General features: G+C 37.4%; 1 protein-coding gene across 1 annotated transcript in view; it reads left to right on the forward strand.

The window, feature by feature from the left end:
* The first annotated feature begins 282 nt into the window (after nucleotides 1–282).
* Nucleotides 283–17,318, forward strand: part of LOC136828127 (carbohydrate sulfotransferase 15-like) — a 43,809-nt gene continuing 26,773 nt past the window's right edge. The window contains exon 1 of the mRNA XM_067085925.1: nucleotides 283–824. The gene's annotated coding sequence lies outside the window, so the exon portion shown is untranslated. The remainder of the gene's footprint in view (nucleotides 825–17,318) is intronic.

The following is a 17,318-nucleotide window of genomic DNA, read 5'->3' on the forward strand; positions in this document are numbered from 1 at the left end:
CCACATTGGCACTTTTTATTATCGCAATAAGCGTAGTTTCCTCTTAAAAGAGCCATCCTTTCAAGCCATCGTTTACGTAATCACTTGTCCATCATACGCGTTTCAGACTTTCAGTCCACTTTTGCGTTAAGAGCTCTATATAAAGGCAATGGAGACGACTCTCCCACCGCATACGGAAGTTGTCTAATAGACGAGGAAACATAATAACTGGTAATTAGACCAAGTCACGAAATGACCTTCGCACGATAATTTCGTCGTCACTCATCGTACATTGGCAACACCGGCATCTCAAGGAGCTTGAGGGGAGGGAGTTACCGATTGTAAATAAACACGCGACTGTCACGTTGCTTTTACGAGAAGGGGAACATTTATAGCGTTTCTATGGTCATTAATGAATTTAATGAATGACATGCAAACGTTTTCCAGGTAAATAAGTGTTCGGAAGCGTTTCCTGATATGGAAATGACTGGTATTTATTTTTGGTTACTGGCGTTCGCTTGCATCTCCAACCATCCATACATTACGGGCGGTCAAGACTAAACCTCGGCGGGAGTCTGGGAGAGTCCCTTGTAAGAACAGGATCGCTGCCGAGATTGAATTGGCTACAGCATGACAGTGTTATAGTGATTACAAGTGCTGCAGTGGAATAAACATCTAGAAATATCTCCATTAACCATCGTCATTCAGTTGAATTATACGCATCGTTTTTTCCGTGACCGGAAACGACTCCATTCATGGCCTGACATCCTTTTTTTTTTCATGTGAATTTTATGGCCAGGATGATCGAGTTCACGTTTTGCAGAGCAGCATAACCATAAACTAAGGTACAGTAAGTGATGTGGTTTCGTTATTTACGCTCTTGAGGTTTTGTTACTTACTCGTGATTGTTTTTTTTTTATTTGTGCACCTATATAAGGTATGCCAGTTGGGTACACGCTATTGAAATACTGTTTATAGGCTCAAAGTCGTTCTTTCCTAATGGTTGTATGTGTACCCTATTGATAATTGTTGGTAAAAAGGGGAAATGTTTGATTGATTTTCGTAATTTGTGTTGATAAAACTTGCTAAAAATGGTAATTATTGGTAAAAAGGGAGGTAAAAAAGGGGAAATATTTGATTGATTTTCGTAATTTGTGTTGATAAAACTTGCTAAAAATGGTAATTATTGGTTATTGATTTTCGCAATTTGTGTTAAAAAAAAAACTTGCTAATAATGTCGACATAGTAGTAATAGTAGTATTAGCCAAGAAATTATCTTTTTCCCATTTCCATCAAGTTAATTTTGTTAGGAAAAAGGATAATGACAGTAATTAGCTGGATTGATTTATGGGAAAGTGAAATTATGGAGCTTCAATGGAAACTACTGCTTACTGTACTTTCGTTGCTGTTGTTCGTAACAATAATAATATTAATTAATGGTCAAAAGGGTCCACAATAGCATAATTGTTAAAGGCTCGTGTAAAATTTATAAAAGTTTACGAACCCTACTCTAGGTTCGAGAGCTTTTATAAATTTTACACGAGCCTTTGACCATTATTTTATTGTGGACCCTTTAGAACATTTATGAAGTCTCGTGATAGAGAGTTTTTCTCCCAACAAATAAAGATAATAATAATGATATAATGATAATATAGGCCTAATATGATCAAGTATACAGAGAGAGAGAGAGAGAGAGAGAGAGAGAGAGAGAGAGAGAGAGAGAGAGAGAGAATGCTATTATTATTATATCTGATAGTAACTGTAAAAGAAATTATGGAGTTTTATTTATTTAGATTGCGAAGATTGATTTTGTAACTGGTTTTATATATGTGGCTGTTTAATGAATAGGTTGTAAAAGTAAGAAACTGGCCAGTTTTTAAATTATATTCAGATCATGAATTCAGTTTAGTTATTACTTACAAAGTGGGAACTGCAAATACATGCATCATATATATATATATATATATATATATATATATATATATATATATATATATATATATATATATATATATACATATATATATATATATGGGTGTGTGTGTGTGTGTGTGAGAGAGAGAGAGAGAGAGAGAGAGAGAGAGAGAGAGAGAGAGAGAGAGAGAGAATTGATTCAGTGGTGCTGAAACAATCCTTGTTTGATGCTTGAATACACAAAGCACTTAATAGACGTGAGCGATAAAACTGTGTTCCATCATCTCTCTCTCTTTCTTTCTTCTTCTCTTCTTCTCTCTCTCTCTCTCTCGCGAATTGCGACCAACAAGGCATTACCAACAATCATGAACATATTTCACCCATCTTATTTCCTCACTGGCGTTTCGGGGATCGAACGCTGATCATTTATTTTCCGAGCTGCCTTCCTTACCACTTGAGCTACAAGGCCACTGAGAGAGAGAGAGAGAGAGAGAGAGAGAGAGAGAGAGAGAGAGAGAGAGAAACTGATTTAGAGGTGGTGAAATGAATGCTTATTTGATACTTGAATGCACAATGGAACTGCTGAGAGAGAGAGAGAGAGAGAGAGAGAGAGAGAGAGAGAGAGAGAGAGAGAGAGAGAGAGAAACTGATTTAGGGGTGGTGAAATGAATGCTAATTTGATACTTGAATGCACAATGGAACTGCAAAGAGAGAGAGAGAGAGAGAGAGAGAGAGAGAGAGAGAGAGAGAGAGAGAGAGAGAGAGAGAGAGAGAACAACATACATGTCTGTGTTAAAGCAAGCATGTGCTTTTAAACTATCTGCCAAGAACGGGAGATGAAATATTCTCTGCATATTTTTACAGTCGATTTATTTTGGCATTTTTCATTTTCTTTTATCCGAAGGGTACAGTGTAAGCCAAGCTGTTTACACTGACTTTCCGAGTGTTGGGTTTCCTGTTTACACTGAAGGTATTGGGGCCTTCCCCCCCCCCCGCCCCCCCACTTCTTTTTTACGTTTGGTCGTTCTTTTTTCCTATATTATGCTAATGAGGGTCTTAAAATTCTCTTGGAAGGGTGTGAAGAGATAGCTTACGGAATGTTAGACTTTTTTTTTTAAGGTTTTCACTGTATTTAGTACCAACATAGCAACTGTACACACACAGCCAACACACACGCGCACACACACGCACATACACACACACACACACACACACACACACACACATATATATATATATATATATATATATATATATATACATATACATAATGTTTATAGACTATATATATATATATATATATATATATATATATATATATATATATATATATATATATATATATATATATATATATATATATATATATATATATATATATATAATAGGCTATATATATTCATGTATAATACATATGTATATAGATATGCACACATAAATTAATGTGTATGTGCTTGTGTTTGAACGGGTGCATTTTAGGCCATGTAATGAATCATTTGAAAAACAAAAAAAAATTCAAAAATAAATTTTGCACAATTTTGCAAAAAAAAAAAAAAACAGTAAATCATGCTGTGTACATATTATTATTATTATTCAGGAGATGAACCCTATTCATATGGAACAAGTCCACCACACCCCCGTATTGGGGTAGCGCCGTCAGTGCACCTCATGCGGTGCACTGTAGGCATTACTTAAGGTTCTTTGCAGCGTCCCTTCGATCCCTAGCTGCAACATCTTTCGTCCCTTTTACTGTACCTCCTTTCATATTCTCCTTCTTCCATCTTACTTTCCACCCTCTCCTAACAGTTGATTCATTGTGCAACTGCTTTGAGGTTTTCCTCCTGTTACACCTTTCGGTCCTGTTGCTGTCAATTTCCGTCTCAGCTCTGAATGACCTCATAGGTCCCAGTGCTTGGCCTTTGGCCTAAATTCTGTATTCAGTTCAATTCAAGCCCACCACAGGGGCCACTGACTTGAAATTCAGGCTACCAAAGAATATTACGGTGTTCATTCGAAAGAAGTAACAGGAGAACAATTATGAGAAAAAGATAATTTTGCAAATTAATAAATAAAAAGAAATTGAATAAAATATTAAGCTGCAAGTTGAACTGCATTAGGATTTTCAGCCAAACACTTAAAGAATGTACTGTAGCAATTTTACATATTTTTTTCAAACACTGACTAAAAAAATACTGTAGTAAGATGTGCACATGCATGCGTTTACTGATTTAACAGCAGTGTAACTAGAATGGTTATGAAAGGTAATCATATTTGCTTCATTAACATAATTTGGAATTGTCTTGTGTCATGCAAGAGGTCATTCTGAAGTAGACTTATGCGTGGAGATAATATAATTATGTTCCTTGGAGACTTGTCGTAAAAAATATGTCCTAAATATATATGCCTTAAATGTCTTGAATTTAAGGAGTCATGTGCCACTGTCCCAAGTATAGTTTCGTAACAGAGAGAGAGAGAGAGAGAGAGAGAGAGAGAGAGAGAGAGAGAGAGAGAGAGAGAGAAACTGCGTACCAAGTGATCTAGCGCAGTTATTTATAGGAGAGGAAAAGGGAATGTGAAACCACAGGGTAGTTCTTAAGGAGGGTCCTTCTTGAGAACTGGGCGGAGTCTGTTTGCCTGAGAGCGAATTGGTCTTAAAATATTTGTACTACTACTTCTGCTAACTGCAAATAATGTGCTGTAATCCTGCTTTGTACCAGCACTTTTGCCTTCATGTTTACTGTACCTCCGTTCATATTCTCTTTCTTCCAGCTTACTTTCCTCAACCCTCTCCTAACAGTTGTTTCGTAGTGCAGCATCTCCCGTAGGGGGTTAGTGCCGTCAGTGCACCCTCATTGTGCACTGTAGGCATTGCTTAAGGTTCTTTGTAGCGTCACTTTGGCTCTTAGCTGTAGCCTCTTTCATTCCCATTTACGTTACCTCCGTTCATATTCTGTTTCTTCCATCTTACTTTCCACCCTCTCCTAACAGTTGATTCATTGTGCAACTGCTTTGAGGTTTTCCTCCTGTTGCACCTGTCAAACCTCCTTTACTCTCAGTTTCCCCTTCAACGCTGAATAACCTCATAGGTCCTAGCGCTTGGACCTAGGCCTAAATTTTATGTTCACTTCCATTTTAGGCCTAAATTTTATATTCCATTGCATTCCCGATTGACCTCATAGGTCGCAGCGCTTGGCCTTTGGTCAAAATTTTATATTACATTCCCGATTGACCTCATAGGTCGCAGCGCTTGGCCTCTGGCATAAATTTTATATTCAGTTGCATTCCCGATTGACCTCATAGGTCGCAGCGCTTGGCCTCTGGCCTAAATTTTATATTCCACTCCTGATTGACCTCATACGTCGCAGCGCTTGGCCTTTGGTCTAAATTTTATATTCCATTCCATTCCTGATTGACTTCATAGGTCCCAGCGCTTGGCCTCATATTCCTTTCCATTCCACTGCCTTCACGATGAATACTGAGAAACTTTTAGACATTTCCAGTGCAAGTCTGGTTAAGACGCATCCACAAAACGAACGCAATTATGCAAAAAGACTTTTTAGTGTGTAATAACTCAATTAACCCACTGAGGTTGTATATGCTAATTGGAGGAATGTCCCAACAGACGCGATGACTTAATTGAACTGGATATACAATTTAGGCCAAAGACCAAGCGCTGGGGCCTATGAGGTCATTCAGCGTTGAAACGGAAATTGACAGTAAAAGGTTTGAAAGGTGTAACAGGAGGAAAACCTCAGAGCAGTTGCACTGTGAATCAGTTGTTAGGAGAGGGTTAAGGAAAGCAAGAGGGAAGAAAGAGAATACGAAAGGAGGTACAGTAAAGGGAACGAAAGGGGTTGCAGCTAGGAGCCGACGGCACGCTGCAAATATAACCTTAATTAAAGTCCATTCTCTTACCGAGGAGATTCGGTAGCTCTTAGAAGAACCGGTGGTTGGGTGGTTGTTTTGGATTGAGCTGGTCTTCTGCCAGCACGGGCTCTTGCCCTTGGGCGGCCCGTAAGAGGGTTAGGTTAGGATCAGGTTTGCAAATGAGGGATGCGTGCGAGATTTTATAAAATATAATAAAGGATTATGGATAAAAATGCGATAGAGTTAATGCACTCCAAATGACTCGGCGATTAATGATTTATACATTTGTCAAGTGTATATGTGTGTTTATGTAAATTGAAATAAATCGTATCGTAAACATTGTACACACTCGCAATATATATATATATATATATATATATATATATATATATATATATATATATATATATATATATGATTGATTGATATATTATATATATAAACATTATACATATATATGTGCATAAACATTATTCATATATATATATATATATGTATGTATAAACATTATACATAAGTACATATGTATAAAAATTATTCAGCAGCAGTGATTTAATAGAAAGACACCATTACTGTACCGCAAAGTTTCATGTTTTTAAAACTAGGTTCAAGAAACTCTGGAAGACTTAAAGTCTTAAGTCACTCCGGGAAATAACAATCACCTTACTCTCTTTTGAGATTCTAATTAAGAGTTTGTTATTTTTGTGCCTGTTTATTGTACAGTCATTTTAGTTTTTTGTAAAAGAAAAATATTGTGCCGGCTTTGTCTGTCCGTCCGCACTTTTTCTGTCCTCCCTCAGATCTTAAAAACTGCCGAGGCCAGAGGGCTGCAAATTGGTGTGTTGATCATTCACCCTCCAATCATCAAACATAACAAATTGCAGCCTTCTAGCCTCAGTAGTTTTTATTTTATTTAAGGTTAAAGTTAGCCATAATTGTGCTTCTGGCAACTTAACAAGACAGGCCACCACGGCCGGCTGAGAGTTTCATGGTACGCGGCTCCTACAGCATTATACCGAGACCACCGAAAGATGGATCTATTTTCGGTGGCCTTGATTATACGCTGTAGCGGCTGTACAGAAAACTCGATTGCGAGGAAGAAACTTCGGGATATTTTTTTACTTGTTTGCTTAAGTAAATTCTTGTGCATTCTCACACATGTTAAAGATAAGATTGTTTGACGTATGAGCGTTGGAGAAGACACGTTGAAGAAAGGTAAACAGATTATCTTCAAGTTATGTGTAAACACGCGCTTTGGGATAAATACACATTCTTGTGAAAGTGATGCATATATATACATAGCCTATATATACTTATATATATGTATGTATTATATATATATATATATATATATATATATATATATATATATATATATATATTAATACATATATATGTATACATATATAAATTTATATATATGTATATATATATATATATATATATATATATATATATATATATATATACACACACATACACACACAAACGAGTTTCTTCCCCTAGGGCAAGCAGATGGCTCCAGAGAAAATTCGAAATATCGGTCCCTGTCACGTTCAAACTTTTAACTGAGTCATGCAACGCAGAAGACTCATCAGTAGCTCGTCACTTAATGCGCCATTCACCTCTCTCTCTCTCTCTCTCTCAAGGTTTAAGGGTACGAATTCTCTTTTTTTTTTTTCAACAATTCCTTCTTACCATTTCTCCATTATTTTATCTTATTCTTTTGATTTACCTTCACGGATGTGTCACGTTCTACAAGAAATCGATGACTGGTGGCAAATAGGATCTCGTCTTGACGACTTTTAACGTCTGAAGTAGGACCGCAGAATTATATGAGCGCTCTCAAGTGTTCGCGTACGTGACGCAATCTTCGATTCTCTCTCTCTCTCTCTCTCTCTCTCTCTCTCTCTCTCTCTCTCTCTCTCTCTGTGTTTGTGTGTGTGTGTGTGGGTAGGTGTTTACGCAGTCGCAGTCTCTCTCTCTCTCTCTCTCTCTCTCTCTCTCTCTCTCTCTCCCTATTTTATTCTTACGTGCTCCAATTCCTTGTTTCAACACTATTCCATGTGAATAGGTTTCATCTACCGAAATAATAATAATAATAATAATAATAATAATAATAATAATAATAATAATAATAATAATAATAATAATCACCATTTCAATTATACTGTTTGTAATGAACTCATTATATCATGGCTCAGGTTTCTTTTTTATTTACCTAAATAGAAACAGTGTTTTCATGTATTTTTTTCTTCTGAGAGAGAGAGAGAGAGAGAGAGAGAGAGAGAGAGAGAGAGAGAGAGAGAGAGAGAGAGAGAGAAACTGACGATTTCATAAACAGAGAGAAATTGAGAGGGCATTAACGATCGCATAAAAAGGAGAGAGAGAGAGAGAGAGAGAGAGAGAGAGAGAGAGAGAGAGAGAGAAACGGATACCATTTTTACGACAAAAGCGGGGTGTCCGGGAACCATAGGATTATAGATTTAGGCTTAGCGGCGACGCTCACAAACCGTGTGTGTATGTTTTTGTTGTTTTGTTTGTTTGTTTGTTTATATTTTTTTGTTTATTTGCTTTTGATAGAGCGCATTGTAGATCGTGTATCTCCAGGAGTTTTGATATAGAATGATTTAGTGTTTCATTCAGCTTGCGTCGCAAAGTTAAGTATACCTTAGTTTTACCAGACCAATGAGTTGATTAACAGCTCTCTTAGGGCTGGCCCGAAGGATTAGACTTATTTTACCTGGCTAAGAACCAATTGGTTACTTAGCAACGGGACCTACAGCTTATTGTGGAATCCGAACCACATTATAGCGAGAAATGAATTTCTATCACCAGAAATAAATCCCTCTAGCTCTTCATCAGCCGGTCGGTGGAATTGAACTCCGGCCCATCGAGTGACAGTCTGAAGCTCAACCGACTCGGCCAACAAAGGGCTACTTGCGTCGCAAAATAGCCGTTGCGTTTTGTTAAGGTATCTAAACTGTGGTGGTCCAGTTGAAAAGTTTTTTTTTTATATCTAACAATTTGATAATTCTTTGTTCTTCATTTCCTGTTTTATATATATACGCATGTGTGTGTATATACAGTATGTGTACTGTGTACATTTGTATGTGAATATATATATACATGAATATGTATGTATGTATGTATGTATGTATGTATGTATGTATTTATGTATGAGTTTCATGTTGGTTTTAATAATTATCATCAGAGTAATAATTATACTATAAAATTCATATATATATATATATATATATATATATATATATATATATATATATATATATATATATACATATACAATATACATATATATTTTATATATATATAAATGTGTATAAATGTATGTGAATATATATACATGTATATGTATGTATGTATGTATGTATGTACGTATGTATGTTAGTATGTATGTATGTATGTATGTATGAGTTTCATGTTGGTTTTACTAATTATCTTTTGAGTAGCTCATTAGAGTAATAATTATATAAAATTCATATATATATACATATATAAAATATACATATATATTTATATATATATATATAAATGTGTATACATGTGTATATTTATATATAAAACGCTTTTTTAGCATTTTCACTACACTCGTCGGCTTCCCCAAAAGATAATTTGTAAAGCCAACACGACAAAAACTCATAATTTTATCCTTATCTCGTCAGCGTTTTATTTGTATTCCCAGATCTCGACTGAGTTATGGAGCCCCAACAACAGCCTTTGGCTTTTACGAGCGAATCTCTCTCTCTCTCTCTCTCTCTCTCTCTCTCTCTCTCTCTCTCTCTGTAAACACTGGTTGGGACCACTGCAGACGAGTAATTACCAGGTACTTGATTCATAGCTTATGTCAAAAGAGACACATTGAGGACCTCTTGCTTAGCAGGGAGGAATGCTACCAGTCACACCACGCGGCTCATACATACGTACATACATAGGCTACATATATGCATATATATATATATATATATATTTATATACATATATTTGTGTATAAGTATATATATGCATATATATATACAGTATGTATATATATATATATATATATATATATATATATATATATATATATATATATATATATATATAACCAAACCCCTGTTTAAGAACAAAATTATACAACCTTATCCACTTTCCAAATTCATCAGTACAAACAAACATGTCTCCTTATTCGTTCTTGTTTTTCATTTTCTTTGTCCAATTATCCTTTCCATGTTCAATCGGCGTGAGAATATGAGTAATGGCTCCACAAAGACCATTTCCAAAGGGTTGATTGAGACGGTTTAATGTTGATTTTATGTCACGACGGTGGGAGGCAGACGTCCGCAGTCCTGAACGCCGTGAGTCATTGGGAAGTAGCGTATGGATGACTGTGATTATCATTTCTTGGGAGCGTTTTATCATATTGGTTTGTCATCTCTCTCTCTCTCTCTCTCTCTCTCTCTCTCTCTCTCTCTCTCTCTCTCATATCAGTGTTCTATATAGGCTATGTGCAAATGCTTGTCATCTTATAACTTTTATAAATTTTTGTATATGAGTATCTGCTTCTCTCTCTCTCTCTCTCTCTCTCTCTCTCTCTCTCTCTCTCTCTCTCTCTCTCTGTGTGTGTGTGTGTATCACATGTCAGTGTACTATGTATGTGCAAATGGTTGTCATCTTACAACTTTTATAAATTTTTATATTTGGGTATCAGTCTCTCTCTCTCTCTCTCTCTCTCTCTCTCTCTGTGTGTGTGTCACATGCCAGTGTTCTATATATGTGGAAATCCTTGTCACTTTTTAACTTTTATACATTTTTATATGTGTATCAGTCTCTCTCTCTCTCTCTCTCTCTCTCTCTCTCTCTCTCTCTCTCTCTCTCTCTCTCTCTCTCTCTCCCCCTGTCACATGTCAGTGTTCTATGTATGTGCAAATGCTTGTCATTTTATAACTTTTATGCATTTTTATATACGGGTGTCAATCTCTCTCTCTCTCTCTCTCTCTCTCTCTCTCTCTCTCTCTCTCTCTCTCTCTCTCTCTCTCTCTCGTTTGCAACCAGTGTTCATTTGTAATTATACATAATATTATGAATGTCAGTTTAGGTACCTTCATCAGTTCGCTGGAATGTTATGTTACAAAGTTGTTAATTATTCGCACTCCCCCTATCTGTCTATCTATCTATCTATCTATCTATCTATCTATCTATCTATCTATCTATCTATCTATCTATCTGTATATCTTGTTCCTGATATCTTATTTGTTTTCATTTGCGCTGAGAATAATGTTCAGTTCAAGTTCATAATGTTCAGTTTGCTTTTTTTTGCATTATTTTCTCCTAATACTTTTAAACAAGCCACTAATTATATATCAATTTTTTTTCTGCTGATGAGAACCGTATGTGTATTTTAATGATAACACTTTTTAATCTAGTATTCTGTAAAAAGCTCATAATTATAGATGATTTTTTCTGCTGATGAGAACCATAAGTGCAGTCTAATGATAATAATTTTGTAATCTAATGTTCTTTGATTCTGTTATTGTAACAATCAAAGGACCAGTTGTCCAACTTGACATTCTTCGTTTGGGCGTATTTTAGTCTTCATAAATCACAAAAATGAGATGTTCTCTGATTTCATGTTTGCAAAAGTGATTATACCCACATACCCGAAACCTTTCGTATTAAATTATAATTGGTTTGGGCATGTGTGCTCTTGTTCAAGCGGCTGTGTAATTATAGGGATTTATCTACGAATATTTACTGACACACCGCTCCGCTCTCTCTCTCTGTCTCTCAAACACACACACACACACACACACACACACACACACACACACACACACTCTCTCACTCTCACTCTCACTCTCACTCTCTGTGAATGAACAGTAAAACCTGCTCCTAGAGATAAGTGAGCACATGATGTCTCCTTGGATGGACTAATAAGTCTTTGAGACATCCTGGTCCTTGTAACTCTCTCTCTCTCTCTCTCTCTCTCTCTCACACACACACACACACACACACACACACACACACTCTCTCTCTCTCTCTCTCTCTCTCTCTCTCTCTCTCTCTCTCTCTCTCTCTCTCTCTCTCAGTCAGAGTAATAAGAGACTAAGAAATTTATTACTGTAGCTCTTCGCTCTTTTTTTCCTCAGTCGATGAAACCAGAAAAACGAAAGAAAACAAGACATCTAAATATTATTATTGTGAAATCACGTTCATTTCGGCGTCTTCTGTTGTCTCCGGCGAAGTCTATCAGACTCCTGGAAGCGGCTCCTTAGGGTGCGTTCAATTGGGCTCTTGTCTTCGCGCGCATAGCGGCAGGATTTGGTTTCTCGCCGAGTCAGACGGAGATGAGACAGTCGTGACCAGAGGTCATTTGCGTGGGCGAGGGTTCAGGGCAACGTTTGAGGTCATTTGATTGAAATCTAAAATAGAGTGTTTCTAGGTGAATATTACCTCGTCGAGGTCCTCTGAGGTTGGGTATTGCCTCGTCGATGTCCTCTGAGGTTGGGTATTGCCTCGTCGATGTCCTCTGAGGTTGGGTATTGCCTCTTCGAGGCCCTCTGGAGTTAACATTACCTCATCTAGGACCTCTATCTCGTTGAGGTCCTCTGGGTATGAGTATTTCCTCGTCGAAGTCCTCGGGGTGTGAGTATTACCTCGTCTAGGGCCTCTATGGTGATGTTACCTCGTCGAGGCTCTCTGGGTGTGAGCATTACCTGGTCGACGTCCTCTGAGGTTGGTATTACCTCGTCGAGGTCCTCTGGAGTTAGTATTGCCTCGTCTAGGACCTCAGAGATATTACCTCGTCGAGGCTCTCCAGGATGCATATTATCTCGTCGAGGCCCTCTAGGGTGAATATTATCTCGTCGATGCCCCCAGGGTGAATATTACCTCGTCGAGGCGCTCTGAAGTTAGGTCTTACCTCATGGAGGTCATCCCGTTGTGATGGTATTCATATTGACGATATACTAATGTCTTGTTTTTCCTATTTTTCACGTTCTTTCGCCCTCTACATCAACTGCGGCCCACAGCAGTCGACTAACAACTATGCATATTATTATTTGCTTAGCCCAACAGAAACATACTAGGTTTTTGGGGGATGCGCCCATATAATCTTATTTTTTCCTGTTCGGGAGTCAAACGCTGATGACTCAGATTGTGGGGTGAACCCGATACCACTGCTGCAGAGAGAGAGAGAGAGAGAGAGAGAGAGAGAGAGAGAGAGAGAGAGAGAGAGAGAGCCTGTTATTGGAAATCAAAATTGGACAAATCTTAAGAGGCAATATAATTTGAAGGGCCTTTAGTGGGCGTGAAGTTTCATGGAACAGATTTGAAGTCGGAGAGAGAGAGAGAGAGAGAGAGAGAGAGAGAGAGAGAGAGAGAGAGAGAGAGAGAGAGAGAGAGAGAGAGAGAGAGAGAGAAGGGAAAGCAAAATGGGTATTGATTTAGGGACAAAATAATATGAAGTTGAGTGTGAAGATTGGAGAGACTTGATATTACACACAGAGAGAGAGAGAGAGAGAGAGAGAGAGAGAGAGAGAGAGAGAGAGAGAGAGAGAGAGAGAGAGAGAGATCTGAGAAAAGCCGCTTCGGTGACGCAATTCGTCTTGGAGTTCTCAGTAAGAGGTTAACTATATTTTATTGGAAAAAGAGGAATAGAAAGAGGGTGTGTCCTTTGTACAAACAAGTAAATTTTACACGCACATAGAAACCAATATACGATTGCGTTTGTGTATTTGTATGGGTAATGTATAAATAAATCAGCAGAAGTACATTGACGTAGGGCCTATGTGATGTAGCTTGTGTACTGGTATAGTACTGTATATTTATACACACACACATGCACACTCATTATATATATATATATATATATATATATATATATATATATATATATATATATATATATATATATATATATATACATACATACATATATTCATTTTTATATTTGTATGGATAACGTATAAATAGATCAACAGAAGTACATTTACGCAGGGCCTGAGTTATGTACCATGTGTATTGGTACAGGAATGTATATTTATACACATTCATTTTACATACATACATATATATTCATATATATATTTATACATGAGCTACACATGTGTGTGTGCACAGTTCTCCCCTATCTACGCGCATTTATGTTATATTAATACATCCATCTAAAAACCCTCAATTTTATTTGAGCGCGTGTGAAATTAATTAAAAAAGCATCAAAACACATTTAATTCTGGTTCAGAATTATTGCTAAGCTTTTGCGTTGACGCACAATCTCGCCCTGATTGATGTCGCGTGCAGTTGCCATATTTTGGGAATGATTTTATTTATAGTGTCTTGTTGTTTACGCTGTTGAGAGAAGCCGAACATTAAAACGAATTGTTTGCGTAGGATATTGTGACTGAAGCGATTTTGTTTCTTGCGCTGTTTGTATTTTATGCTGGAAACTTAAGGGGAATATTCCGATACAGCTAAGTGGACCGTGGAATTGTTTCATTAACTATGGACAGACATAAAAACTACGGTACGTTTTACAGACCGCCATGTTTGTTTTGCTCCTGAATGTTCTAGTTCCTTTTTTGACAGTCCATATATAGCTGTGAATGGATAGTGAAAATGTGTGTGTGTCTGAGAGAGAGAGAGAGAGAGAGAGAGAGAGAGAGAGAGAGAGAGAGAGAGAGAGAGAGAGGAGAGAGAGAGAGAGAATTTTCATCACCTCAAGCATTTATGTAATCCATTTAGTAAAGAAAGAGAGAGAGAGAGAGAGAGAGAGAGAGAGAGAGAGAGAGAGAGAGAGAGAGAGAGAGAGAGAGAATTTTCATCACCTCAAGCATTTATGTAATCTGTTTAGAGAGAGAGAGAGAGAGAGAGAGAGAGGAATTTTCATCCCCTAAAGCATTTATGTAATTCATTTAGTAAGGAAGAGAGAGAGAGAGAGAGAGAGAGAGAGAGAGAGAGAGAGAGAGAGAGAGAGAGTACTGTAGACCTCAAACAGTTATGTTCTTCTCTTTTGACCCCCCACGATGATATATAGCTGGAGAGAGAGAGAGAGAGAGAGAGAGAGAGAGAGAGAGAGAGAGAGAGAGAGAGAGAGAGAGAAAAGAATAAATTATTTTGACCACAAATAGCACTGTCGCTACCTCGCAAGCTCCGCTGTCAGGATTGTTCAGAGAGAGAGAGAGAGAGAGAGAGAGAGAGAGAGAGAGAGAGAGAGAGATGGGTGTGGCTGGGTTGGTTGGTTGTTTGTTTACTGTACTGGGTATAGAAGCGACGGTCAAGTAACACCGAATGGAAATATTGTTCCACTGGCGCCATGGGCAGTGGAACAGCTGTTGTGCTTGTCTTCTGAAAGTTCCTCTTGACTGCAAGAGGAACTGTCAGAAGTGCTCTGAAAGCTTTAATTGACTGCAACCTACATCGCCATTTTTTCATGACTGCAAATCGATTTAAAAATTTTTTTTAACTGCAAACTGCTTTTAAAGTTCTTTTTGACTGTCCAGAGCTCTGAAAGTTCTTGACTGCAAAGTGCTTTTAAAGTTCCTCTTGGCTGCAAACTGCTTTGAAAATTTCTGCCTGCTAAGTGCTTTAGAAGTTGACTGGAAAGGGCTTCGCAACTGCTTCTTGACTGCAAACTACTTTGACAGTTTCTGACTGCAAACTGCTTTGGCAGTTTTGACTGCAAACTGCGTTGACTATTCTTGACTGCCAGTTTCATTGACAGTTCTTGACTGTCAGTTGCTTTGGCAGTTTTAGACAGAAAACTGTTTTGACAGTTCTCGACTATCAGTTGCTTTGACAGTCCTTGACTGCCAGTTGCTTTGGCAGTTTCAGACTGCGAACTATTTTGATAGTTCTTGACTGTCAGTAGCTTTGACAGTTCTTGACTGCCAGTTGCTTTAACAGTTCTTGACTGCCAGTTGCTTTGAAATTTGTTCGTGACTGCAAAGTGGTTTGGCAGTTCTTCCTGACTTCAAAGTGCTTCCAAAGTACTTTTTGACTGCAAACTGCTATGACTTCTTGACTGCAAAGTAATCTGAAAGTATCGTAGAATGCAAGTGCGTTGAAAGTACTTAACAGCAAAAGTGCTTTGGAAGTACTTAACAGCAAAAGTGCTTTGGAAGTACTTAACAGCAAAAGTGCTTTGGAAGTACTTAATAGCAAAAGTGCTTTGGAAGTACTTAACAGCAAAAGTGCTTTGGAAGTACTTAACAGCAAAAGTGCTTTGGAAGTACTTAACAGCAAAAGTGCTATGGAAGTACTTAACAGCAAAAGTGCTTTGGAAGTACCTTACAGCAAAAGTGCTTTGGAAGTACTTAACAGCAAAAGTGCTTTGGAAGTACTTAACAGCAAAAGTGCTTTGGAAGTACTTAACAGCAAAAGTGCTTAACAGCAAAAAGTACAGTAGTTTTGAAAAATCTTACTGACTTGAAATTGCTCAAGAATGAGAGACTGTCTTGAAGATATTTGGCGTCACAACTGCTTAATAAAAAGGATTCTTTGAAGCGTGCCTTCGGCCCCTAGCTGCAACCCCTTTCGTTCCTTTACTGTACCTCCGTTCATATTCTCTTTCTTCCATCTGACTTTCCACCCTCTCTAACAATTGTTTCGACAGTGCAACTGCGAGGTTTTCCTCCTGTTGCACCTTTCAAACCTTTTACTCTCAACTTCCGTTTCAGCGCTGAATGACCTCATAGGTCCCAGTGCTTGGCCTTTGGCCTAAATTCTATATTCAATTCAATTCTATACAAAAATGACAAAATATACATTTTTTCCTATAATATAATCAGGGTGAATTGTAGGCGTCTTTGAATACAGATGCTGTGTATTCAAGGGATCAACTTATTATAACTTAAACTATTTTAGGTTTTGCTTTAGTCCCTATAAAAGAAAATCCATGTAAATTTACATAATTCGTTATTATTATTATCTTGTCCAGCTTTATTCTATTCACATTTTTCTTGTTCCATATATATATATATACATATATATATATATATATATATATATATATATATATATATATATATATATATATATATATATATATATATGATGTATACCTTTGTAATACCTCGAAATTCAATGTGAGAATGGGTCTTGGGTGTAGCCCAGGATCCATGAACATGCGGATCTAGGTGTAGGAAGCTTAAGTGGTAGGGTGTTTTGTGTGTGTGTGTGTGTGCGTGTGTGTGTGTGTATGTGTGTGTGGATTAGAGGTATAAAAAAAGAACCAGGAAAGATGGCTGGGCTATTCACATCTCCTGAGGGGAACTTGAGAGAGAGAGAGAGAGAGAGAGAGAGAGAGAGAGAGAGAGAGAGAGAGAGAGAGAGATGAAGGTCTGGGATTCTTAGAATGTGTATGTTTTATTGGTTTTTCAGAGAGAGAGAGAGAGAGAGAGAGAGAGAGAGAGAGAGAGAGAGAGAGAGAGAGAGAGAGATGCGAAGGTCCGGGAGTCTTAAGCTAAATGAGTTTGTGACTTCTGTGTTTGATAAGAACCGGTATTTTCGATTAACTCTTCTTTGCAAAAGAACTGTTTTGCAAATGGTTGTCTTAATCAATA

Source organism: Macrobrachium rosenbergii, chromosome 42, assembly GCF_040412425.1.
Source record: "Macrobrachium rosenbergii isolate ZJJX-2024 chromosome 42, ASM4041242v1, whole genome shotgun sequence".
Taxonomy (NCBI): domain Eukaryota; kingdom Metazoa; phylum Arthropoda; class Malacostraca; order Decapoda; family Palaemonidae; genus Macrobrachium; species Macrobrachium rosenbergii.